The 27,695-nt window shown below is 41.3% G+C and overlaps 1 protein-coding gene across 4 annotated transcripts in view; it reads right to left on the reverse strand.

Annotated features, from left to right (window-relative positions):
• Positions 1-27,695, reverse strand: part of dscama (Down syndrome cell adhesion molecule a) — a 102,029-nt gene that overhangs the window by 34,610 nt on the left and 39,724 nt on the right. The gene's annotated exons all lie outside the window — the stretch shown is intronic.

A 27,695-nucleotide genomic window follows, 5' to 3' on the forward strand; every position in this document is an offset into this window, starting at 1 on the left:
AAGAAATAGTAAACCACTGTATTACGCTAGACAAACACAACTAGAGTCTCTTACGTGGTTTGGCCTGTTGCTGTCACTCTCATGCCAAGAAATTAACCAAAACAGAAACACAAAAGCACCGGGGTGTAAGGATTCGCCCCACAGATGATTACTACAGCTAAACCAAACGTACAATATTTCTCGTAAAAACAGAAGTCTGTCAGCCAAGGGCCGTAAGTCCAAATGGGTAAACAAAACATCTTCTGCCAGGTCACCTTCACTCACTCCCTGATTGGACTGACTGTCAGCATCAGCTACCTGTAACACAACGGCTCCACTCAATGGGTTCCAGTAACACTCTCTAGTGCCACCGTTCCTGGAGAAAGTTTGGAGGCATCCCTTCTCAACACACCTGAATTCCCTCAACAGGATGTCATTTGACATCTACAGAGGCCTGGTATCCAGTAACCACTTGATTCAGGTGTTTTGAAGCAGGGATGCATCTAAAAGTTGAGGGATAGAAGCTCCCTGGGACTGGACTTAGTCATGCCTGCTCTTCTGCCTTTGTAAACACAGCAGATCCTAGCAAAATGGTCTTCCAAATATCATTAAAATCAAAGCATTGCTTTGGGATGCTTAGCGTGGTGCTCCAGTGTTTTGGTCAATGACTGTACAATGATTTGGAGAATACTAGAAGACATTTGAGAAAAAGATGGTTCATTTTTTCATGGACTGCCATCTTTTGGAGTCTAAAAAATCATGATTGACATGTGAAAGGAATAAGTGAAGGACCAGTTGCCTCCAGATTTCGTCACAGGAGAAGGTTGGCTTTTTAAGATAATAATAATAAAAGAAGACGTGACAATCACAGACGGTAGCAGAGAAAGACAGCTGAGTGTATTCGTTTCGTCTTATACATTGTGGAAGCGGAGAACAGAGAAGATCCAATATTGAAGTCACTTAGCAAATATTTGCAAGTCAAGTGAGGTACGCAGCCCTGTGTGATTGTAGTCACCAAACATCTGCTGCAGCCCATTTAGCTCCGAACGGCTCTGAGGCGCAGTGACAAGACTGTGCTGTGTAGCAGTGTAACACAGCTCGTTATCATGTAGCTCATCGCTCTTCCCTCTCTCTCCTGGGGGAAACTCTCACACACAGGTCTGCTCTTCCTTTTTTTTTTTTCTCCTCCCGCTCCAGACTAAAGTGTGAGGAGCCGGGGATCACAGAGCTCTTTGATAAGGCACGGCTGCGCAGGTCGGATGGCGGTAATGTAACGCTAATTTGCATGAACACGTGGAAGGAGACGGAGGTAGTCAATATTTATGAGGGGACGATGTGCGCCGTAGCCGGTGGCTGCTGGAGTATTTTATGTCACGAATGATGGAGAGGCCTATCAGGGATGGTGATCAAATGAGGCTGGCGCATGGCGGGGGGATTCTGGAGGTACTGTGAGGCTCATCATGATGCAGACTTTATGGGGTGTTAAATTACCCTCATTTAGTCCTGTCATGCCAGTTTAACACTGATTAAGACTGCTGGGGGAGACTCTTACACAGCACATCCTTAAAATAAGGGAATATAGATCACCAAACACAGCACATGACAGCATCTATCTTGAGTTTGTTGGGAATTAAAGCTGCAGTGTGTAACTTTTAGGAAGAATATTTTTTACATATTTGCTAAAAATGCCACTTTGTTGTGACAGAATGGTATGAAACATATAATCTGTGGAAAAATTTAGCGCCTTTGCCTTCTCTTAGTGCTAACATTGAAACAACCAATCAGAGCCAGGAGGCGGGTCTTAGCGCTGCCTATGACCTTCCGTGTGACGCTGTTCATCGCCCCCTTTCTTCTCCTCCTTGCTCTAACACAACCTGTTGTGAAAGCTCAGACTAGCTAGCATGCAACCAATGACAGCAGATAAATGGTTTACCTGTAACAGTAAGTTGTTTCTCTGCCATTAGAACAGTGAGCAGTGCCTTCACAATGTTGATTGACAGCGCTAAGACCCTCCTTCTGGTTCTGATTGGTTGTTTTTGACAGGGAGTGGTGCATTTCATCAGATGACAATAGTAACTCAGAGAGGAGTTGGCGGAGATTGATCTTTTTACAAATTATCTGTCTGTCTCATAACAAACTATCACAAAATGGCACAGTTTTAACAAGCATTTAATAAAAGTTACATACTGCAGCTTTAAGAAAGACACGAACGACAGAAAAAGAAATAAAACTGGTAGAGGAGAAGAGTAAAGAGCCGTGGCCATGATATTGTAAGCAAGTGTTGACCTAGTTAGAAACAGGAGACCATGGATTTGACATCCTGCTGGGTATTTTGTTCGCTAGTTGCTCAGATGTTGTAAAAGTGTCCACAACAAACACCCTGGAATCAAAAGGAAGAGGACATGTGAGGGTGTGCTGTTTCCATTTAGCAGGCTATAGCTTGTACCTCTCTTTTCCACTTTCTTTCCTTTTATAGGAACATTGTCTGGCATCAGCACAAACAACAGCAGCCTTCATGGTAGAATTCAGAAAAAGGACAAAACACAACTCTGTAAGATCTGCCATATTTGGAGTCCAGTATGAGGAGTGGAGCAGTTCATTTTCTTTCTAGTCAAGGCTTCGATTAGAGGAAACTGCTCTCATGTGTACTTACAGACCTAAACAGTGTTATCTTCTTTCAATACCTTAAGTACTTTAGCAAAATGTACAATTAAGTCAGTCCAATCGTACAGACAGAATCAAAGTCAATTAAATCCATTCCAGTTCAATTCTACCATAAAATAATGCGGCTAGGTTTATCTTATAATTTAAATGAGTAAAAAGATTTCTATCTAAGCACCCAAAAGATCGCATTGAGTCACTGACTTTGCCTCTTCATCAAAATAAGCGCCGACAGTGGACAGTTAATTGCATCCAGTTGTTACTTTGCAATAATCCCCCATGCTGAGGATGCATGTGGTGAAAGTGGAAAGAAAAACTCCTGTTTAAACCAGCAGCAGATCCAGGCTGAGCTCCCATCTGTCCTGATCGACTGGTAGCTTGTGCGTATTATTTTTCTTCCTGATCTTTCTGCTCCTCATCCTCATCCTTCTTCTCCTTTGACAGGTGAAACAAGAGAAGAACTCCACAGACCTTTCATGATTGCGGGTGTGGAAACTGTGCATTTGTCTTTTTTAGGCACTTGGTTGTTGCAGTCAGAGGAACAAGGAGGGGGAATGCACAGTTCCCCCTCCACCAGAGCTGGTGTAACCACACCAGCTCTGGTGTGGTTACACCAGAGCTGAGTGTAACCACACTGTGAGCATAATGAACCTGAGTGAAGGCATAATGAGGTTGTGGCTTTGGCATTTTCACAGACAAATAAAATCTTCTTATAATGGAAATTATTGAGGATTTCAGAACAGATGCATTTTTTTCATAAAAAAGCCGACTATTTGCTAGTTGCATTAAGGTAGTTTGTGTGAAGTACATTTTTAAGCAGGGAAAATAAAGAAATAACAAAAAACAAGAATCAGAAAACAGTTCTTATTATGGCACGCCTGAACTTTCAACGTGACAGTTGTGGCCCTGTAGCAGGCGTTTGGACCCTGTTTTAGTAATAAAACATCAATATTTAGTGCAATTGTGTCAATATTTTTTTACAAGCAATTTTCATTACTTCTTTGGATGAACCCTGACCCCTCCACACCCAGCAGTAGCACAGACTCCCTAATACAAAGCTGCAGCCTAAATGTCCGTACCATGTGGTTGCATCCTGGCGGGCTGTAGGGATTTCTGTTTGTATTTTAATATCTTTCTGTATATTTTCACGCGTGTGTGCATGCAAGTGAGTGTTAGTCCGCTAACACCTCATGCAGCAGCAGGGACCAATGGTCAATAATAACGACTGAAGATGCTCGCCGATGCGTTTCCCTGCTGCGCTCACCGCATGCCTGACCCCTTCCACCGCAGCCTGCGTTAGAACATGTCCGACGTACGAGCGAGGGTTTTTGTTCACACCTGTGCGTACGCTTTGTAAATTACGGCTTCATTTCAGCCCAGGTGGCTTGCAGGACCATCAGTCGTCTCCTCTTCCCTTCCTCCCGGCCCACCCAGCTGCTTTGGCATCGCTGCTGCTGCAAACACAAGTCTCTTTCTGTGGCTCCTCACTAAATAGCTTCAATTAATCCCTGTTTAAGCCACGCTGAGCTTGCAAGCAGACGTTTTGTTCTCCAGGACACTTTGCAGTTTGCCATCGAAACCCTAATCGCTCGCGCAACGAAACAGAAAGAGTGAAATTTCTGCCTGTGTGCTATTGAAGCACTTTTCGACCAACTTTTCGACACGTTTGCACACGTGTCATCGGAAGACACAAAGGTTAATAATGAGCACCAAGGACTGAGGGAGCAGGGTTTCCATTGAGGTGGGACACAATGACACATGGCGGCGTAGCTGAGCACTTTGACCTGAGCTTGCTGAGCGACCATCTGCCCCGAACCACCCCGCTTTAACCCGAAAGGATCAGAACGGATCGCTGAAGGCATTCCACGGCGGTTCTAATTGAGACATGAAAAGAGGAAGGATGAGACGGGAGGAGGAGGTGAAGACACACTGAAGGAGAGATAGACAAAAAAAAATTAAAGATCAAGAGGAAAAGAGCACCTCTGGGATACAACCACTTTCTGTCATCTTAAATGACTTACAAATTGGCTTACAGCTATGCGCTTCCAGAGAGAGGGGAGGGAGAAAAAAAAGAGGCAACTTTCATATGCTAATTCAGATCATGGCTAGGCAGAGCAATTATCAACAAAAGCGTCAGCCCTGTCTGTCTGACAGATCGCAACGGGAACCTGGCACATCTATCTCTCCGAGTCTTACCCTGACTGGAAATATGCTGCCGAAAAGGCAACAGCTCACTGTAACTCAGTGGTGTGGTTTAAAAAAAAAAAGAAAAGATAGCTTATTCTTTGATTTGTAATTACATCAAAAACATGCTGGTAATAATAAGCGGCAGTAAGTCACTTTCTCCCAGAGCGCCTCGAAAACTTTGACTTGAACTTGATCAACAACAATCTGGAGCCCACTGACGGGGAAACAGGTGCAGTCAGCTAAACCACGCGGATAAAAAGTGCCTCGTCATCACTCTGCTATCAGAGTCCCTGCTGTGAAGCTGTCTTCGAGTGTATTAGTGAGCGGAGCGCGGTCTCGGGGGACAAGCCCGGCCTCACGGTGTCACCGTAACCTTGGCCACTCAAAGTCAGTTGAGAGAAGAAAATAAGGGATAACAATTCGCAGCTTGAGGCCAAATTACCAGCAAACCTTTTAACTCCTTCCTGTTATTTAGATATGTGACTTGCAACGTGCGTGCTGAAAAATTTTAATTACAACGATTAAGAGCGGCTCAAAAGACCGATCTTTTTAACTACTTCCTGAATTGGGTCATATCCACATAGTTTGTGCATAAAGTTTTTTGCGTGTTTCTTCATTTGGGGTTGTGGTGGGTAATTGTTTGTATTGTGGGTTTGTTTTGATTGATCTATACAGCACTCTGAGCTGTTTTTAGTATGAAGGGTGCTTTATAAATAAAATTGATTGACTGAAGATCAGAACACAAACTGCTGAAAACAATCCCGGATTTTGTTTCTGTATTAGGCGTCAATTTCTGGAACAGCTCTCACCTGAGTTAGCTGCTTTCTGGCTTAAATGGAAAAATTCCAACTTTTGGAGGAAAAATGTGATTTCCACCCCACTGGAACCCAGTATACATTTAGAACAAGAGTAAGAGAACAACACATTGACTTTAAAGATGCAGAAAGATATTCAATTCATTTCCTTATGATTAGAAACATGTGGCAGGTTTTCATTACACCAGCAGCACACAAGTCCAACTGCATGGTCTATAATCTTGATTAAATACTCACTGATGTTTACATGCTAGATTCCAATATAAAAAAGTTTTGTGTGCTAACTTTACCAACAGCAAACCGGCCATTATAAACGGAAAAAAAGGGGAAGCAAGTTCTGCTTAAAAACTCTGAAAATTCAAAACTTTTAGACTTTGAAATTCAGAAATGTCCATGTTTTTTTCTAGAAAATTCGTAAAATTTGTCTCAAAATTTCTGATTTTTTTTTGGGTCGGGAATTTAAGATTTTTTTTTTTCTGTCTACAACAACGCTAGTATGCAGTTATAGAAAAACTACCTCATCCTAGAGCTTTTTTTTTTTTTTTGTTGAAAAATTTACGTGTTTCCATTGAGCAAATTTATTTTCGCAATTCCAGTTTGCGCAGTTTTATAGCTGATGCTCTTGCAGATTACATCTCAACCTAATATAGATAAAAATGGAAGCTCACTGCAGATAGAACAATTTTGTATTCTGGTTATTCATAATGAGCATAAGTATATCGTGGTATAAGAAATAGAAATTCATTCAGGATAATAAACATTTACAAGCAGCTGTCTTCTTATCAATCTGTAATTGGTGCTATAATGTTACCGTATGCGATGCCACATTGTTTCCCAGTATGATAATGTGACACGGGGACTGGCGCCAGAACTGCCAGAGTGGGCTGTGTAACGACGAGCGGACTGTGAGCCCAGGCGGGCCCGGGCTTTAATTAGGCCTCATCTCAATCATTGGCATTGGAAGTGCGATTTGATCAGGCTGGCATACGTATGCCGATGGAAGGAGGGAGACCCTTCCAGTGTTCGCAGCCTGTGTAATAAAAATCATCTGTCACTCTTACAGGAGGTGCTCTGACAGCTGCTGCGGTTGCCATGACAACACATTGGCTTAGTGTGCAGTATTCCCAGCATTGCAGCAGCAGGGATACCTGGAATCAGGCTTGTCCAGTCTAATATTTGAGTGGACAGAAACGCACATAAATAATTAATGCTTCCTCCTTCTTTTTTATATACATATACATTAGATCATTACCATGTAGAAAGACCCAGTGATGACTGATTTTTAGCTGCATCGCAAAGTTTACATGTTTTTTTTTATTTAAAGTCTTAATTTAAAATATTTAAAGGAGTTCATGACATCATTAACCTTAACAACAGTTTTACCTTAGTCAGCAATGAATATCAGTGGATAAACTTTTATCCCACGATGTTGTTTAATTCAAATATTAAATAAATAAGAGTACTGAAAATTAAAGTTGGATTATTAAATCTTTTTACACATCTCTACCAGGACTGCCACTACATCTACAGTATATCTCTGAAATTCAGTTTTCCTTTTAAAAATTACTTAATCCAAACATTTAGTAACAATTTTCAATATCATCTTAAATTCTTTTTTTCTAATTCTCATTTCAGAATCAATTAAACAGAAAAACAAGCGGACCTCTTGGCAGTACCCAGTCTGTAACCGTCTGGGTCTGGGCCCGGTTTTATTCCTTCTCTGGAGTTGAGCGTTTTTTTTATTTTATTGCCGCCCCTAATCAGCAGCAGCATCCCTCTGCTCATTAACTAGACACACGCTAGCCGCAGGCGCACGGCCTCATGTGTCAACCGCAGATAAAGATGTCATCTTCCGCTTCACTGAGTAAACTGCTATTAAAACTAGATGCAAATAGACGCTGAATGATATTCAAATCAGCAGGCTGAAGGAAAGCTTAAACCCCGAAGCCACACAGTTGCCCCACATTCCCGTATCAAGCTACAGGGCTGAGGGAGCTGAGATATCTTCTGTCTTCACAGCTTCACCCAGGGAGACAGTAGAGGGTATTTCCAGGTATTTAAAGGTTCAATGTTCAGAGAATCACAAGCTGCATATGTTCTGTTTGTTCATTCGTATACAGAGTAGAGTTAGAAATCTAAACTCTCATCAAATGCATGAATGATACTTTCAATTTGGGCCTTTTAACAACATTTGTGTTGTATGATATACCTTTTATGAATAGACAAAATATGTGAAAAAGTTTGAATTTAACGTGGATTTTCTTCAATCTATGCAGAATAAAACTATACATTTAGGTTCATATATATTTATGTTTGGTTAAAAGACCCTTGAAACTGCAGTAGGAAGTTCGGAGAAAAACTGAAGATTTGAACAAGCCCATCATAGCTCCTCCCCTCTACTCTCTGCTCAGCCACAACCCTTCCTCTAAAGCCTCTCTATCACACCGGGGCCAACCGAGAACTCAATAAAATGTCGGATTTCCTGTAACATCAGTCTGTTTCTCCACCATTAGAACAGCTGCAGCACACCAGCAATCTTCGGCTTAAATTATGTTAAATTACGTTAAACGCCTTGAACGTAGGGGAAGGGTGTGAGCAGCGTGTACATGAGTTTAATTGACACTGCTAAGATACTCCTCCTGGCTCTGATTGGTTGTTTCTGCTTCTGCAAACAGCTGTGAGTCTCTGAGTCCACTAGGTGGAGCCAGAGAAGCTTCTGTCTCATTTTACATTGTCAGGACATTGACACAATTTTAACAAATATGTGAACAGTACATTTTTACACAACAAAAATAAAACATGGGCATAATTTCACCAAGGTTTGTGGTTGAATTTGTAACATTTGTTAAATTTTTTTCTTTTTCTTTTCAAATACAAATCAAGTTTTTACTCATAGTCAATTCATTTCTAACATTCGGGTCGAGACCAGGTCTGTTTGTTGGTCTGTTTTACCCATTTCAAAGCAGTTTGAAGCAGTTTGGGATCCTTGTGCTTCAGAAACATCCAATTATGTCAAATATTCAACTATTTTACTGTAGACCTGAGATGAGATGAGATGAGATGGGAGAATCTGAAAGTAGAGCTTCTTTATTATGCCATTCAGTATGTGCAATGCAACAGTACCGCTGGCAGCAAAGCAGAACCCTAGCATGATGCTGTCACCTCCGTGTCGGACAGCCTGAACAGTGTTTTGGGATTTCTAAACCAGAAATCAAAACATGCTTCTTGTCCAAACAGCTCAAGCTTTAACTCATGAAACAACTGCAGAAGACATTCGGCTTGTCGACGTGGGCAGCTGAACTCGAAGTTGCAGTAAATTCAAACCTTTGCATCCAATTATTGTTAGTTAAAACTAATTAAAGTCGTGTCATATCAAGTAACCCTAACAAATAAATTAAAAAGCTAAAAATGTGGATCTCAATCATGTCCCTGGTGACTGGATGTGCTCTCTGCACACAAAACTCAGTCTAATATAAAACCAACACTGGCAGTATTTGCCAGATACTTCGTCCATTATGCTGCAAACAATCAAATGATATTTGTAGACTGGAGTCCATTTGTGCAGAACTCATTAGGAAGCTCTGATAAAAGATCTCTCTCTTCCCTCAGACTGAGAGCAGCAGCTGGATACTCGCCTTTTATTCCAAAAGGGGCTATAAGAAGTTCCCCAATCGGAGTCAAATCTGAGAGGAAATCTCACCACAATAGCTCTTAAATCTGCGTGCCACTATATGACGAACTGTGCAGGGTAATTAGACAGCGTTAGAGTCCGGCTATTAAACCCCGTTTTGTTTACAATGCTATCATTGGTCTCTCTCTGGCCAAGACTAAATGAGCCAGTGTTGAGCCTCAGCTGTACAATCATGAATATTCATCTGCGTGTTCTGAAAACCTCCCTGGGTGTGGGGGTGTTTGTGTGTGTGTGTGTAGTTCTGGAAGACACTAAGGAAGCTGCAACTGTCTGCTCCATCACGATCCATCACTTTGTCTGGAAAATAACTCGAGCTCATTGGGAAAGCCAAACAAACCCGGCTCTGTCGGAGGGAAAACAGAGCTTGTTTCCAGTCAAACAACACATCGGCAGGTCAAAGTTGCCTTTCTACATCGCTTTTACTTCTGCTTGATGAAAGAAGATAGGCAAAAACAAAACAAAAACAAGCTCGAATAGCCTTTGTGCCACCTGGGGAAAAGATATATCGACTAGACGCAACATTCTCATCGACCGACACACGTATCTGATCGCACGAAATGTCAATTTTCCAACCAAGTAACAAGTTGTTGTTTTTTCTACTCAATTGTGCACCTCTCAACATCCTAATAATTACATTTGCTAAGAGTGAACCAGGGAAGAACACTGTGGAAGGCTGGGAGCAGCACAGGGATAACCTAAATGTAAAGGAGCTAACCTATATACGGATACTCCCTTTGGGATTTCCTGGCACAACATTCCTGCTCATGAAAATGGGTTTAAACACGGAGCTCATTGGCGTTTCATGGTAATTTGCGGTGGCAAGTGGAGCAAGGCGACGCTGCTCTGTGAGTAAAGCAGAGGGGGCACGAGGAGGATTAGATAATCAAACAGTGTGCCACTTTAAATAATCTCTGGCTCCTCTGGGGGAGGTGAGACTTAAAGCCAGAGCCCTTCTGCTTTAATTGTCTGATTTTCCCATCATTACAGTTGAGGGCCTCAGTAATTCAAGCTTATTAAATATTCAGGAACCACACTGAGGAGGGAGGGAAAGCGAGTGCCTAGAGATGAGGCTGAAGAGCCGAGAGGAGGAGAGAGAAGGTGGAACGATGCCGAGTTAAGAGCAGACAAACATGATCAGTATGAGATGTTTTCATTCCAGATGTAAAAAAAACCCAACAAACTCTCGTTTTAAGTAATTACAGTTACAGTGTGTCGCTTAAAAAAAACCAAAAAAAAAACCAAATGTGATTTTCCAAATTTGTTAAAGATATCACCATGTCATGACAAAATGTAACATGAGACGGATTATGTGTGGAAAGATTATCTGTGCTCCACCTCCGGTTGAAGCTACTGCTACCGTCTGAAAATTCACTGCTCCCGGATAAAAACGACCAATCAGAGCCAGGAGGAGGGACTTAGTGCTGTCAATTAATACTGTGCACGCGAGATTGATTACAGTTGTGTCTCTGCTATTGGCAGAAACACAACTTACTGTTACAGGAAACCCATTTATAAGCTGACATTGGTGGCCATAGAATTCAGGCTTAAGCCTGAATGTTTAAGAATTTAAAAAAATGCTTAAATAATCAGTTTCAAAGTTCTCTAAATTTTTGCGCTTTGTGAGAGAGGAGCAAGGAGGGGTGGGAGTGGTGAGCTCACCGTTAATGATTCTGTTTATTCATTGAGAAACATCAGAAACAAAATAACTGCACTGACGCACTGAAACTATTTCGACTTTCTGTTGCTGTCAAGAGATAAAAAGTTACTTTTTTTTTGTTGTGAATCAATTCAGAAGATAAACATTTAAGATATGAACCAATGAGTAAATCAAAGGGTAATAGATAGTTAGCATTTGTACAGCTACACATGACTCAGCAGTAACTGGTTGACTGGTGCTGTCCATGGTGCTGAACCAGACAGAGTTCCCAATCTTGGTGAGATTCACCGGTTTTAAAAGTCACCTGAATGGGTGTAAGGGGAATTGATCATGCATCTGACAGGTTTAAACTATATTAAAAATTATGGAAAAGAGATTCTGTAAAAACAACTTTAATGGGAACGTTTTAAAAGTAAAAAATGTAAACAGTACGACTGCGATTAGCGTTGCAGCCTTCAGGCACAAACTCCAACCACCAAATCCAAAACACATCGAGGAAAAGGTCGTCTCAAGGTTTCTAATCTACAAGTTTTGTTCATCTTTGAAAACCTGAGACAGACTGTAAATAAATCTCGATTTTTCTTAAGAAATAAAATAATTTATAGGAAAGATATGGACCTATGACCCCACAAAGATGAGCAGGTTTAGAAAGAAGTGGAGTGGAGACGAGCCATTAGGAATACATCTGCTACGTCTGCTTTCAGAAATAATTTTCTCTTTATTTTAGGAGCAGAGGAGAAGTAACATAAGTATAAAACGGCACTTGTTGTCAAACAGGAGTTTACACATTTAAACAAGACAGATGGATTTGAGATGACATTTCAAACTGTTGGCACTTAAAGTAAACATAGATCTTTACATTAACTCTAGAATTTCCCAAAAGTTGCCGACATTTCCAAATTTAGCATGTTGTTTGACAGGACAAGGTTTAAAGTTCAACAAGACAAAAACAAAACAGTTTTCTGCCTGAATGTACCTCAGTCATATGTCGACATGTTTCATAAAACGCAGTTTCCCTTGAAAGAACCTTTGATGCCTCTGACTTCATTTGAAACATTTCACTGATCCTGACGGTTGCTGGTTTCAAGACCTCCTCATTCACTTTCCCATCCCTCTTCACCTCTAAATAGTATTTATGTTATTCCGTTAATTTTTTATGTTTCTGAATGGCCGTTGAGGACCAGTCAAGCTAAAAAAGTCATCTTGTTCAGGTCACAATCTAATTTCTTGGTGCTTCTCTAAATTACTGAAATAAACAAGTTCCAAGCTTAAAGAAAAGAATCATTGTCTATCATGATGTGAAGCAGAAGCGAACTGCAGCCCACCTGCAGCCCAGGTGTTGAAAAAACAAAACACCTGGATCCTGATTTCATATATCTAGTTATTGAAAAAGACTCGAACCATTTTATGCCAGCCAACTTTCAGCGTCCAGCCCCTCCACCTCTCCAATGGACAGAATGGAGACACACCCTTTGTTTTGCAGGATGAGTTGACTGAAAGGTGGCCATGAAATGCTCCTTCCCTCTTAGAAAGACTCACAATCACAGTGAAAGAACATCTCTTCCTCCATTTCACTCCAGGTCCCTTCTGTTTCCTTCCTTTTTTTATTATTTGGTCTTTTTGTCTTCTTCCCTCCCCCTGCTCCCTGTACCCCCACAACGCATTAGCTTCCAGCGGTCAGGCCGCTTGACAGCTGCTCCACCTGAAGAATATCAATCAACGTTGCTGTGGAGACCGATTCTGACTCCCCCTCCCTGCCTGTTTTCTCCTCTGCTTTTCTTTTTTCCCCTGTTCATCACATCGTTCCTGCAATGAGGCAAAATGCGATCAAGAGCGTGTGTTTACCTCTCGAAAGTCTAAATAAATCATCAGCCTCATAAAGGCTGCAAATGTTTACACAGAGTTTAACTTTTAACACCGTTTTGCCACCTCCGGTTGCTAATTTCTTTGAGACGTAACTAATGGAGTTGCAGATGCAACCCGAGGATGTTTCAGGCCATCACTCCAGATGAGCCACACAGACAGGTGTGGGATAGAAGTGTCTGTCACTGCTAACTCATGACAGAACAGTGAACGTGGTTAAAAGTAATGCAGCCAAATGTAGCAAGATGCTAATTGTAAAAACTGTTCACCATTAAGGCCTTTTCTGTTCATTTGACAAAAAAAAGAGGTGAAACCATTGACAAACATTTTTTTAAATTCTATTTATTTGTCAAACCCAGCTGGAAGGCTATGCGCATTTTAAAAAATGTTGTTGCATCACCTGGCAACCATTCCTCACGGATTAGCGACATTCTCAGGGGACCAATCACAATCTTCCGGCTAATTGCTCCAATCTACCGCCCGTACACTCCCACTCTGAGCCGGTCCCCGCGCGCCGCCCCGGCCCGGCTGCTGTACAAAGCACTCAGTGGCGAAACGACTCCCCGCAGACCCATCATCAGCCGCACTAGTGCCAGGCCCGCCGGCAGAGGGTTAAGTAAATATTGGGCAAAGCAGCTGCTCTCAGAGTACCGTCGTCTGCCTGTGTTGCAGCGGGCCCAGTCTGGTATAAATCACACAATGCAATTAGTGCCACGCTGTCCCTCTGTTCTCGTTAAACGACTCTCCGCCCGCTGAGGAAGCAACCGAGCACTGCACACAAGACTGCAGGGATGGATGGATGAGAACGGATGGGTAGATGGATGGATGGATGGATGTATGGATGGATGGATGGATGGATGGATGGATGGATGGATGGATGCTGTGAGAACAGATTATGGATGGATGGATGATGTGAGAACAGATGATGGATGGACGGATGGATGGATGGATGGATGGATGATGGATGGATGGATGGATGGGAGAACAGATGATGAATGGATGGATGGATGGATGGATGGATGCAGCTACGTTGTTTTCTTAGATCTTCTACATTTGACAAAATGTTTCTTGCTTGTTTCATAATTGGTTGACATTTTTAGGAAGTAAATCCCTTTGATGTGTCTTGTTGCTGAAATAAACTCGATTTTAGATTTTAGATTTTAGATTTTCATTTTAGGTTGTCTAACTATATTGTTCCAGTAAACAGAGTAACTAAAATATTGTTTGCTTTAGTCTATTTTTAATGTGGTTTTGATATTAAATACATATTTTAACTTCTAAATGTCTAACATTTATTCAAGATTAGTTTGAAACCATCAGATTTTGACTTGGATAAACAACACACAGCAACATAGTAAATGCTCACGTGTAACTATGTTTAAATATTCAGTGTTACAGACTAATTAATAAATACCAACCAGTAAAACACTACACACTCTGATAAGCATACGAAAATAAAGAGCAAGCTTTTCATTTTTTGCTTACTATCATTAATGATATACACAAATCATGCAAACAGGAGACATGATGTCCGCCGTGCTACGACAGCTCCCTGATGACAGATCGCCTCTTTAAGAGCGGCCAGCGCTCCGCTATCCCTCTTTAGCCTATATGCAAATGAATCCACTCAAGTAAATGACAGCCTAATTTATGATGCGTGCCCCAAGAAGTGATAATCAATGATGACTGAGCTGATTTCTATCGTTCATCAACTGCAATTTAAAATACCCAATTACGTCTTCAGTGTAATCCGGCCGTCAGCAGCTCACAAAAGGACAAAAACCAGGGAGTTGGTGAGTAGAGAAATAGCCATCAGCACCCCATATTACCATTTTGCACTAAATTACCACAATCACTGGGAGAGCATTTAACATGCCACTACCCAGTAGAGGAAAAAAAAAAAAAAATCAGCAAATAATGTCTGAATGAATTGTGAGTGATTTCCATTCTGCTCTCTTTGTGATTGTGCCACCAGTTGCTGTTGTGTCCAGGGTAATGAGGAGGTAATAGGGCTGTAATTGGGCGGTGGGCTTATTAGAGATGGAGCGATGGCAGCGGACGAGCTCGCTGACAGACATGCAGAGTGCTCAGGTGCTCAACGTGTCTGAGTCTAGGGGAGGACACCATTTCCTCCACCTGACAGGCCGACGTGGGGGTGGGGAGCGATGGGGGAGTTGGGTGATAGAGGGGGGATGGAGCAGGGTGGATGGAGCAGGTGGAGGATGCTACCGACCCTACTGCACTATAGTAGCTGGAAAATACGAGATGTTACAAAAAAATTTTGTCACTCCCAGATTGCTTACTTTCTTTCCACTTTCTTGTTTTATTCCCCCTCGTGTTTTGACTGTTGCCCTTGTTCTTCCTCCTGCTACCTTTCTTTGTCTCGCTCGGCAGCCTGCGTACACGCGGACGAGGAGCTGGAGACGGGAAGACAACTGCACAACAGCCATCTTTCTGAAATATGCCTCCCTCCAAATTTCCCTCGTCTGCGTCTCTGTCAGACTGAGACAGATTCTCTAGTTTAGGTGCATTGTGAGAGGGAGGAAGACTACGAGGGGGAAGAGAGGTGAGCTCGGTTACTGTGGCAACCAGGAGAGTGACTCTAGGCAATGGCATAAGCATAGGGATTGGGTCGGGGGAGAATGGGGAGGTGGAGGTGAGGCTAGAGTGCTGGTGAAGGGATGCAGCAGGGAGGGAGGGGGTTAGCGTGCAGGAGGCAGATCAGAGGGAGGTGTCAGTGGGTTACAGCACACAGAGATTCACCCTCTTTTTTTCCCCTGCGCTGCCAGAGAAAAGGGGAGGCAGAAACAAAAGGAGCTGTCTTTTGAACGGTCGCAGCGCTGGATTGGACTGTCAGCGCCGCTTCCTAACAACCTCACTTAGCTCCCACTCCCCGACTCTATGCCCAACTCTGTCTCTCTCTCTCTTACTCCGTTTCTGTTCCACAGAGACGAGACACAAAACTGCTCACGTGCGTCTCTTTGAAGCGATTTTATGTGTGAATTCTAACATATCGGTTTCTGTAACTTATCTGGCTTCCGAAGGTGATGTTACGTGTGAAGTTCGTTGCAAAGCGCTCATGCTCTCCTAAAAGTTTTAAACGTTTCGTTCAAACTAAAACCAAAACACAACGAAGTAGTACATAACTCTAAGGTAGAGAGAAAAGGACACATTGTTTTCAGATTTTGTTGCACGTGAAAATCTGAGAGAAAAAAAACCAGTTGCAGATTTCAATAGTGAAACCACCTTTCACTGCGACTTCAGCTGCATTTCATTTAGAGTATGCCCCCGTCAAGCTTTGCTTATCTAGATACCCAGTTTTTCATCCCATCTGAGTGAGGTTGAGCTATTTGGCATAAAACATCTCCAAGAACTTTCTCAGTTTTTTGGTAAAAAAACAACAACAAACTACTCCTCCTTTTTTATTGCATCTTATACGCCGTGGTACATTTCTCTACTTCTGTTGCCATCATGACTTAGCTGCCCATTGCAAAACAAGATGGGGGTGACGGTAAGACCTACCTGACCTTATGACAGAAACCCACAGAGAAACAGACTGCCAAAGACAAACAGAAGCATGGGGTGGGTGTAATGAATATGCTGCCCCCTGTGGTGGAAATGACCTTATAAACAACAACATTCTGTGGCTGTAACCAAGCCTGCTGGGAGATGCCCTCTGAGGAAGGGCAAATGGCCTGAAATTCACTGGACGGGTCAGACGCTACTCACAGGAGACACAATATCAGACAAGACAAGCTGCTATGTTTTACTGTTAGTCACTTCACCTGCGGAGGAGACGTCACGAATTCCCTGTAGGACGTCACACCCATCAGTCATCCTTCGTTTTTACAACTCGGCGTATTGCAACATAACTTTCGCAACACGCTATTTGTTCCCCTGTATTCCGTGAGATAAATTATCAAAGGTCTCGCGGATGTCTGCTGCCACAGTGCTGCGGTGCAGCTCTGAGCGACCTCTTTTATTCTACAAGACAAGCTACGCCTGCATCTACTGTGATCTCAGTCCTGCGTTAAGAATCAAACGACAGAGGAGACACATTCTCATATTTCAAGGGGAGCTTTCATGTCACCATAAAGGAGAAAGAGAGAGAGGAAGAAAAAGAAAAGGGGGAGTTGAAGATTGGAAGTCAAAAGCGAGGCATATGGCATCTTGGATTTCAGGCGAAGCGAGCTGACAGGTTAAGTGAACATTTGGATAGGGATATCCGGAGCTGGTGGGGGAAATGAGGGTTGTGTGGGTTCTGGCAAAAGTGTGTGTTTGTTTTGGTTGGTGGGTAAGGTTGCTAAACACTCCCATCTGTTCGTGTCCCCAGGCACTTTTAGATCACTTACCTATTATCTTATGCAGATGAGGTGTTGCTGTTCCAGCTCCTTCAACTTGCAGCAGATGAAGAATAATATAAATTTATAAATATGTCTGAATAATAGCGATGTCAAGGAGAAACAAGGAGCATTGAGGTCAAGCTGTTTTCTAGGGAGAGTTTACTTTACCCCAGCTGATGATCACAGCTCCGCCAAGATATGCGAGTGCCCTAACTATGTGCTCATTAGAATATGGCTGCCTTTTGGCAGCAGCAAAGTCCCAGGAGAGAGATCTGCCTAACGGCGGTCCTGTATGCACGCTGAATTGCCTTACATGAACTATACCAATACACTGTATTTCTCTGTCAAAGAAAAACAAATGAATGCACCAGATTAAAAGATGAATTCATTTTCTTGCCCAAGGGCTCTTTGTAATGTTGACTTGTTCAGTCATGGATTGAAACCCCGATTTTCCAGTTGACAGACAACTGTGAGAGATAAATGACAAGAAAAAAAAATTATATCCATGACTCAAAGTCATGCTTCTGGTAGTGTTGATAGAGATTGCATTGAGCTACAGGCTGAATGTGGAATAGAAGTTATCGTTGGTAAATTGTGATTTTCCTTTTTTTTTTTTTTTATAAATAAAAAATACTCACTGAAGTTATGAAGAAACCACCACATGCTTTAAGTAACAGTTTCAAAAGTGTTAAAATGCTAAAGTTTGTGTTTGAATTGCTTGTTTAAAGAGTCAATGGCAGCCAGTAGGCGTTTAAGGTGATTAACATACCGTCTTTGTTTCACTCTTCTGATGCTGTTGGTTTGGCCAATAAGCAGGACGTTTGAAAGGGAAGCATGGCTACTTAAGCAGGTACTTCATGCTATTTAAAGTTGGGTCTCTGTTATTGAACAAATACCAAGCTGAACACTTTGCTCAAGAATTGAACCATGGCTGTTAGCAATACTTCTTCTCTAAGGCAGATGCCAATCTCACTTAAGATTCCGAAACAGAACAGGAAGAAGTGGAAGAATTTGACGGCAGTGACCACATTAATCTGGAAAACATTCACAGTTTCTAGTTTACGTTAGCCAAAGATGAAGAATGCTTTGGACTTGCGGAGGAAGTCCTTGCTTTGAACTTCCTCCAGAGGAAGGAAGAGCTGGATCACAACATAACAGAAGCAATTGTGTCCACAACATTTGAAGACGAAGACAAGAATCTGTAACTTTGAGTGTAAATTCTATGGTAGAAGAAAAGAGAGATAAATGACAAGAAAGAGAAAAGAGAAGAAAACTATGTGGACCAACTTGGGACCGACTTTGTCACAGTAACATTGTAACTACGATGTTTCAAAGGTAGCTATTTTTTGTTTCGGTAATGTGCTCAAAATTAAGTCAGCACTAAGATGTAGTGAGCTAATTCTGCAGCTCAGTGATATGAGTGAGAGCCAGATGTCCTGCAGACAACAGGAAGGACTGAGCTGTGAGCATCAAAGTTGCTTTGATTTGACCTTTGCTCTGAATCTCTGTTATGGAACATACTGGAGATGTGGGCAACCTTTAGGAAATCTATTAAATAAAGATTAGCATTCTCAAAAACTTTGGGACTGAGCTTTTCATGGTCACTAGGATCATTTCTAATATTAGGCAGTTAAAGACAGCTTAAAATGTCTATTGTGTCATTACTTTGTTTTAGTGGAAAAACTAGTAACCAAACTGTTAAATGGCCCCTCTCACACTCATGAAGTGACATTGCTACAAAGAATAATGTTTTTATCTTTTTATCCAATATAGAAAGTGGAATCATCAAGATTCCTAAAGCTAGGCCGTCTTTACTTTAGGGACATTTTCCTAAATGTCCCATCTAGCGCCACCTTATTAGACTAGTCCAAACTATGTTGATCATCTCTAGTTTTAGTGTTGTTAAATACATTTTTATCTTAACTGTAGTATTTAAGTTAAGGATTTCATACTATACCCTGGCCTTGTTAGAACACAAGGCGTTCAGCTTGGGAGAGAATCTCGCTTTGCCCTTGTCAGGTGCAAACGAATGGTGTGTGTGCTAAAAGATAGCATATTCAAATGAAGATAAGGAGCTTTAGATAGAATGAGGGAGGGGTGGGAAGAGAGAAAAATGATTGAAGAAATGGAGCAAGGAAAGCAAAGCCTGAACTGATTTAAATCTGGTAAACTGTCAGGGAGAGGGATTACACCACAAAATCCTTGGCGAAAACAGCGACCCAAGTTATTTACTAGCCTTACAACCAGCTGCAAACCATCTGCACTTAATTGTAAGACACAAACTTTATGAAGATCAACAGGGGATTTGGCCACAAAGCCTCTTACGCCACTGAATTGGTGTCTCTGCTTCGAGGGAGAGTAGGGCGGCTGCTCGAAACTTGTCACATGTGCGTTGGAGGACACAGGCTCCCCTGCTGTTAAGAGTCTCCCTCGGGGTCCTGTCCTACTAAACACACAGACTAAACCTCTAGTATCAAAGTACAGTACATAGAGTGCAGGGTACATGCTCTAAAGGACATACAGTTAATGGTAGCTTTGAAACGAACCAAGGCAAGATCGATGACCAGACATCCAAATTTACACATGAGTGGTCAAGGCGAGCATCAAAACATTTAATAGGCTTGAGTCTCTGTGCCTTTTAGCAAGAGCCCAGCCATTAGGTCCCAATTAGGCATGTAAGTGGCCTAGTAACCTACCCTTACTCATGGAAAATTAGAAGCAGGAAGACAATACTGACACTGGCAGTGAGATATAAGCCTTTTACAAAAGCTGCATGAGGTATTGTTCAATGTAGGTCGTTGTCCAATACGTTGTCCTTGGCAGCCATCTGAAGACAGGAGATAAGAGGTCCAGTCCAAGTCACTCAGTGGCAGGTAGCCAGCCTAATCCTATTTAACAAGATCTGGTCTGAAACTGGGCTGGGCCGAGTCACAGGGTCACATGAGGAGCCCGTTGGGCTCAAGCTGTTAGTTTGTGGGTATCACCACCAAAAGCATTGTGTTTTTCAAAAACAATGAACCTTTTGTCTGGGCTATGCCACTGACAACAGAGAATTGTTTGTGAATTGTTCAATTATGGATATATTGTGTGTTAACCGATTCTGAAAACACTTCAGAGTGTAACGTTTCCAGAGGGAGTGTGCAGCATACTGTCGCATTCATTGACTGCATTATCTAAGAAATCACAGACGGGTCATCCAGGAATGAATACTGAGGGATCTAAGCTGCTGGCCTCTTTAACTAATTTATTTTCTTCTGCTGCACTAATTCCACCCGTCTCCATATGTTAAGGGATGGGGAGGGGGAGTGAGTGAGTGTGAGGCGTTGGGGGGCGAACTGGGTGCAGGGTTTAGGGATTAGGCCATCCAGGACATATGCCTTTCCAGTGTGATTACAGCTAGACTGAAGGGCCACATGTCGTCGCTCTCTAGTCAAACACAAACAAAAAAGCTTCCCTTAAGGTACTGATATAACGTTCAACTATATAAATTTAAGGGGCGCCATTATGTGTGTTCTAGGCAGGTAGTGCATTTTACAGTACAATCAAGTAACTATATTAACTTCAGTTGTTAAAAAAATGCTAAAATATGAGAATATACTTAAAATATATTTTACTTTGTAATTTAACACTTTGGGCCTCTGACACTTTAAAAACGCCTCCCCTTTTGAAACTCCGCCTTCAGGAAGTCATCACAACATCGCTCTGCTAATAACCCTTTATGAATGTTTATACCAGCGTTTCACTGAGAAGTAGCTCACTTAATGAGCTCAACACGTGCGCAGTTCCACCAGGTATTGATGACTAGTCTGAAGGAGCACAGTGTGGGAGATGTGGGGGAGGGGTGTTCTGGGAGGCGGGAGCTCGGTAGCTTGGAAACAGCAGCACTGGGCGGCACTAGGTCCACCCAGGCGTTTTGGACAGCTGAATGGTTGCCATGGGAGATTAAAAGATTTCTCAAATATGCATCAAAGCAACACTCTAAGTATGTTTTTGATGAGGGGATAACATTATAACATGACATAAAGCTAAAAAACATCAGATTTTACATAATACTGCCCCTCTGAAGTTGTGAAATTTGAGCACAAACCAGCTATCAATAAACACTTTGGCCATTTTATCCACTACTTAAACATCAATCAGTTCCACAGGAGGACCTGTAGCTCTGTTCTTATGATGGTTGTAACTTTGTGTAAGCCTTAAGTCCGCCCTCTCCCCTCCACATCTCTACATTGGCGGGTCTAATCCCTGGTGGAGCATCTGCTAGACGACAAGGCCACAAAAACGAAGTGCAAACAAGACTGGATGATGGTGGCCATCAAGAGGCCTCAATGAATGAGCCAACGGACACTTCCATCGATGGTGTGTTTGCTCAGGCCTCAGACAGACACACGATTCTGCTGTGAGAGCACCGCTGTTATCAGCCAGATAAATACTCTATTTGAACTGCAGGAAGGTGACTTGCAGTGATGAGCAGTGCACCTGCTGCTGGAGAGCATATATGGGTGTGTGTGTGCGTGTGTGTGGGCGTGTTTATGAGAGGTAGTGGTAACACAACCTCTCAGTTTCAGCTCAGAATAGAGGCCTCTACCTTTGACATTTCACAAATTTATTTAAGGGTTAGAGCTCATGTCTGTGTCAGGAACAGATTAATACATTCCTCAGTGTGTTTTCAATGTTTTTTTTCTCTTTTGTTTGTTATTATGAGCTCTGAACTACAGCAACAATGCCTGACTGACATAAAATGGCTGCTTTGGAGCAGCAGCAGAGGCTGACGGGTGAGTTTATTTTCAAAAACAAAGGCTGATCATAAAGAGAAAAGAGCCTGTGGTGACGTTGGGTTTTTATTTTGTGATTTCATCACGAAATGCTCATCTCAGTGTTTTGATGACACTTACTAGATTTTTAGCCCTGTGAATGCAGTTTGCTATGGACCAACGACCCCCAAGCTCCATTAATGGTAGGAATAACCATAGCAACCAGAGATTCAGCAATGTCTGATTCTCTGATTGCTCAAAATATTCCATTTACCGAACTTAAAATTAAATTAAAATTTATAAGATCCACTCACTCCTGTGCTCAGTGATCAGGGTAACAAAACAAGTCAGTAACAATCCCCGGGATTTAATGCTGACAAACGCTACAGAGACATAAGCTGCATTTCCATTGACTGTATAATTGTGAAAATTGGAATTTCAAAAATAAATTATCTTAATGGAAACATGCCAATATAAAAAAAAACAAATTTTTTGATAAAAAGCTTTTGCCCTCGGATCAGGTGGTTTTTCGGCTGACTCATAATTATTCTTGCAAAATTGCAATGCAAATAATTTTTTTGCATCACATGAGTCATGTGAGCAACAACCGGATGTTACTACTGACAGAAACAGGAAGATGACAGTGCGACATGTTTTTTTTTAACAGTTTATCACATGAACACACTTATTTATGTGTGATTTTTATTGTGTTTCTTATTAGATGGACACACCGCAATTGAAAAATTTTAGGTTTTTTATTTACATTTGCAGAATATAAGCAAAGTTTTGCGCACATTTCTAGCGGAAACTCAGCTATATTCACTGACAGAGTTTGAACGGCGCCAAACGTGTGACCAATTAAAGGAGACAGAAACAGTCAGAAGTAAAAATAAACTGCACAATCTAAACCTTTCCAAGTCAGATTCCAATGTCCAGGAGTGGAGGAGCCTTCCTGTTGACTTTCCAACTTTCCGAAAAACTCCAACTTATGAGTAAAAAGTGTCACAAATAACACAACCAGTTGTTTTCTATTTGTGTTTGACATCTTACAGCTGTCCCTGTTGAGTCCAAACAGCATCATCAAAAGTTAATGTTAAAATTAAACAAATCGATCAGCAGTTTTAATGAACTTAATGACTAAACAGCAAAAGACGTCCACTACAGTAAATCTTGTAAATTTTCAAAGTAAATCCATCAGCGGAAAGCTGATACACCTTTAAATTTCAGACAGTGGCCCAGCTTGCACATTTTTTTACATCATGCTACTCAGGAGAACTCCTCTTTGAACCCAAGTATGCCGCTGTAAATTTGTTTTCTGTTAGGTCTTATGATTTTATGTAATTTTATCCTATTTTTTACATTTGTGTGACTCTACATGCCTCCATTTTGCCTGTCACTTTGCTGCTGTTACAGCTGAATCTCCCCACTGAGGGACAACAATATATATTTATGTTCTTTAAACAATAAACACATAAAAAAAGAACAGCTGTCAAATTCAAATATTTTTTTAAGTTGTTCTAAAGACCTTGACACTGAAATGCATTTATTTTAAACAAAAGAATATCAACAACTTAATTTGTTAAATCAAGCAGTCTTGATTGTTTTTTTTTTTGATCCCATCTTTCAACAATTTCCACAATCTCGCCTCCACACCAGAACATTTCAGGCATTAAAGTGTGACCCCCCCTCAGGCCAACAAACCAGGATTAGATTGTGGAGATGTAATCCTCAAATGGGGGTTGAGGTGGAGGAGAAAGAAGGGGATCAAGGCACAACGGAAGAGGAGAAGGAGGGTCCGCACCCTTAGAATGAGACCACAGGGTGAATCCCAGCAGAGGCTTAACTGGAACAGAAAATTTGTGATTTTTGCTCAAAAAATAATAATTAAAAGAAGGATAAGAGAAGAATATTTCAGCACTCTTCATCCTTTTTTTTTACTTTCTATGACTAAATGGCTGCTGCACTGGCCACCTGACCTGGTTTTCATTTTGGAGCGTTGCACCAGTCTGCAGGTACGGTGGCCCGCCAGACCCACCTGGGACACCCAAAGATGCCCATCAGTGACCTACACATGCAACTTCAAGCCTGACACAGATAGCAGAGAGCTGACAGCTCAAAAAAAAAAAAAAAACTCACATGAAAGAAGGAAGAAACTGGCAAACCAACAGTAAGCTTAATAGCTGCTGAGAGAGAGCAGCTTATCTTCCCAGCACAGCTAAAATGAGCTTCTCAATTAGATGAAAGCCTCTCTCCCTTTCTCTAATTTTTTTTTTTTTTAATTTCTCCAGGCAATTTATTTAGTGTGCATGCGTGAGTGTATGTGTGTGTGTGTGTGTGTGTGTGTAAGGAATGGTGGCAGTGGGGGGTGAGAGCAAACCGCATTGGCCAAGCGCATGACGAGTCATACTGCGCTCCAGCCAATCAGGTACAGCTGTCAGCGTCAACTCAGGCCCTCAGCAACAATATGACTATTTACTGTATTCAAGAGGAAAATCTATTTGGGCGCCATCGCTGCTCATCCAGCAAATCCCAGACAAAATGAGGAGAAATTAGTAAAATAAATAAAGAAATAAAGATACAGAGAGAAAATAAATTAATTTTACCGCAGTTTAAGATTTCTGCATTCCTCTTCCCACTGACTGAGGAACAATGGAAGTCAAGACAGACCTGAGAAACCTCACATAATAATAATAATAACTATTATTACCGGCTGCAGAAGAAGCAGCAGCTCCTGACATGCTAATTAAACATGTCTCCTTCATTTTTTGTAGGCAGAGGAAGATGCTCTTTTTTTTTTTTTTTGACAAACACGTTTTTCTGCATTGTGGATTAACTCGGATTATGCAAACAACCTTTCATGCGCTCGCTTATCAGTTTTATTTCTTTGTCCTCTGAGTCGTTTTTTCCCCCCTCTACACACACTCTCTTCAGTGTTGTGTTAGCGGAACCAAAGGATTATTCAAGCACTTCTACAAAAATTAGGTTTCCTCAACTTAAACAAAGTAATGTCATTTGTTGGCAAGGCCGAGAAAAAAAAAAAAACAGTCCCAGTTCAAAGAGTCGCCTTAAAGTCACTCTGATAAATTATTTGCATCTATTTATTTAATAAGTAAAAATTTTACACATTTATTTATTTTTGCTTGCACATAAATTAATGCTTAATTTTCTTTTCTCGCTTGATCTAAGTTTCCCACAAAACGCTTCTTGTTTCTGTCATTTAAATATCAATAAATAAGAAACCTCAATTTAAAAATAAAATAAAATCAAGGAGAATTGTGTCTATTCATGGCTAAACTGCATAAAATTGTAATCCATTTGACAATTAAACAAATGTAATAAAAATAATAACGAATAAATGTGGCTCCATTTGTAATATTAGTCTAAGGTAAAGAGAACCATAAAATCAGCTAACAATAAATGAAACATAAATATTTCTAATTCTTCTTAGAAATAATAAGAATTAAAAGACTTCTGTTTGTTTAAATGGTTTGTATCAAACGAGAACAATATAAAAAAAAATCAAACGAGGAAAAAAACAGATTATTTGGGTACTATTTTGAAATAAATACAGATGTGTTAACTCAAAAATGCACAGTTTTGGTAATCAAAAAATGTTAACATTTATAATTGCTTTGATTTATTTTAAAGAAATTTATGTTTTGTTAATTTGGAAAAAAATAAATACGTACTAGCACTGCCAAGCAGAAACCAAACATTGATGTATTCCCATTCAGACATCAAACCTACCAGTTTATTTTTCTTACTTGTTTATTATTATGCATGTTGCCATGAGGCGTCTGCTTACTGCCCACTCTTAGATTGGTGGTATGCATCAAGTTACTGTCACATAAAGATATGAGGATGTGTCAATGAAACCAAGGTTTTCCAGAAAGACTTTGCATAGAAATGAATGACTTTCTTTAAATTTACCTGTGAGTGTTTTATTCATACCAAGTCCCAAAAATGTAATTTAATTTTTCATGATGCAAAACATAATTTATGCGCCACTACCAGCTTCTGGAAACAAACAAATTACGTTACTTGTAATGTAAACATCTAACTCCAAATCTAGTGTTTATTTCAAAATTCATTTATTTGATATTTTTGTTATTAGTGGATGGCAAAACGTCAGTAGCAACACAATGATTGAGTGGCTAATTATCAAAGATTTAATCAAAATTGTGAGGGAAATAATAAATAAATACTCCTTAAGCATTTGAATACTTTCTAAAAGCCTTTTTTCTGTTTTTATTTTTTGTTTTGTCAGTTTTGCAGAAAAGAAAAACGCCTCACAACCAAAGGATGCAGCGACCCTCCTTAGATAAAAATACCAAGTCTCTTTCTGCAGGCCTCTCAGCCACACATGTTCATAATCTTCCTTTCTCACCATCTGCTCCACCGGAGTCAAGGTTACATATGACAGCTCGAAAAAAAAAGAGAGAGAGAGAGGGAGAAAAAAAAAAGTGCCGCAGGAGTGCAGCCGTACATGACAGGGAACGTGGGCACAGAACGGTGAAAAGTGGGGGAGACGGCGGGGGAGGTTCACAGAAACCAGAACGCACACCGCATGCACCAAACGCTGGATGGAGACATCACTTCCTCTGCTGCTGCCACAGAACACTGTCTATCACTTCTTCTAATTCTGAATTATTTCACCTTCCTACCAGCATCTTTAACTCGTCTTATTTTTAAATATTCCATCCCTCTCTCCAGGCTCTGCTCTGCAGACTCCTGCGATGCGTTCCCCTCACTCTGCAGCATCATCTGAACATTTGCTCCTTTGAAGGAAATCTATAAATACAATCATCAGACGTTATGTGCTGCATGCAACGCTGACCAAGGATTTCCATGACCAGAAACCACTAAAATGTCCGTGTCAAACAGAGAAGGGAGGGGCGGCCGGCGGGTGGGCGGGTGGAGGGGAGGTATGCTGGTGTGCAAACAGTCACACATCAGAGGAGGTGATGCGTTGATGTCCGGTGACATTTAATTTCTTGCCTGTCCCTTATCCTGAGAATCATCGCCGGGTTTGCTCCATATGAGTCTGCATTAAAGCCTCACTTGCTTCTTCTCTGTTTTTCTTTTTTCTTCTTCTTCTTGCTCTTTGTCTTTCTTTTGTTTACCTCCCTGCCATAAAATGCAGCGCTGACGGGGACAGAGAGGGAGAGAGGCTGAGGGACACGGGGAAGGGAGGACGGCTGTGAATAGGCAGAGTGAGTGGCATGCATGGACAGCCCCTCTGTCTCTCAAAGACACTGCAGCAGCTGCATGTGTGCGATAAGAGCAGTCATTCACAGCCAAGTCTGCCCCCCCCTCCCCTTCTCCTACACACAAACACACACCCCCACGCACCTACACACACACATCCAATGCAGACTGAGACGCACATCACTCTCTCAGCAGGTTCCTCCACGGTACTGGCTACTCCAAGCTGCCTTTGTGATAAATCGATGGAGTCACAGAAAATTATTTTGTTTTGTTTGGTTAAAAAAAAAAGAAAAATGAAAAAGTCTGGTGTCTGAGTAATCACCAGCATGTAGTCAGCAGCTGCACAGGCTTCAGATTCCCTTCAGCTGCAGCTTCTGTCATATTCCAACTGCTGGAATGGCTCAAGCCAAAAGTCTGAAATAAAACCGAACTAAATTAAATGAATTAAAGTCAAATACAGTAGCAACATAGAATCTTATGTAATTTTAAATAAAATACATTTATGTACAAATACAAAACACCTTGTTGTTAGTAATG

This window comes from Xiphophorus couchianus, chromosome 11 (assembly GCF_001444195.1).
Source record: "Xiphophorus couchianus chromosome 11, X_couchianus-1.0, whole genome shotgun sequence".
Lineage (NCBI taxonomy): Eukaryota > Metazoa > Chordata > Actinopteri > Cyprinodontiformes > Poeciliidae > Xiphophorus > Xiphophorus couchianus.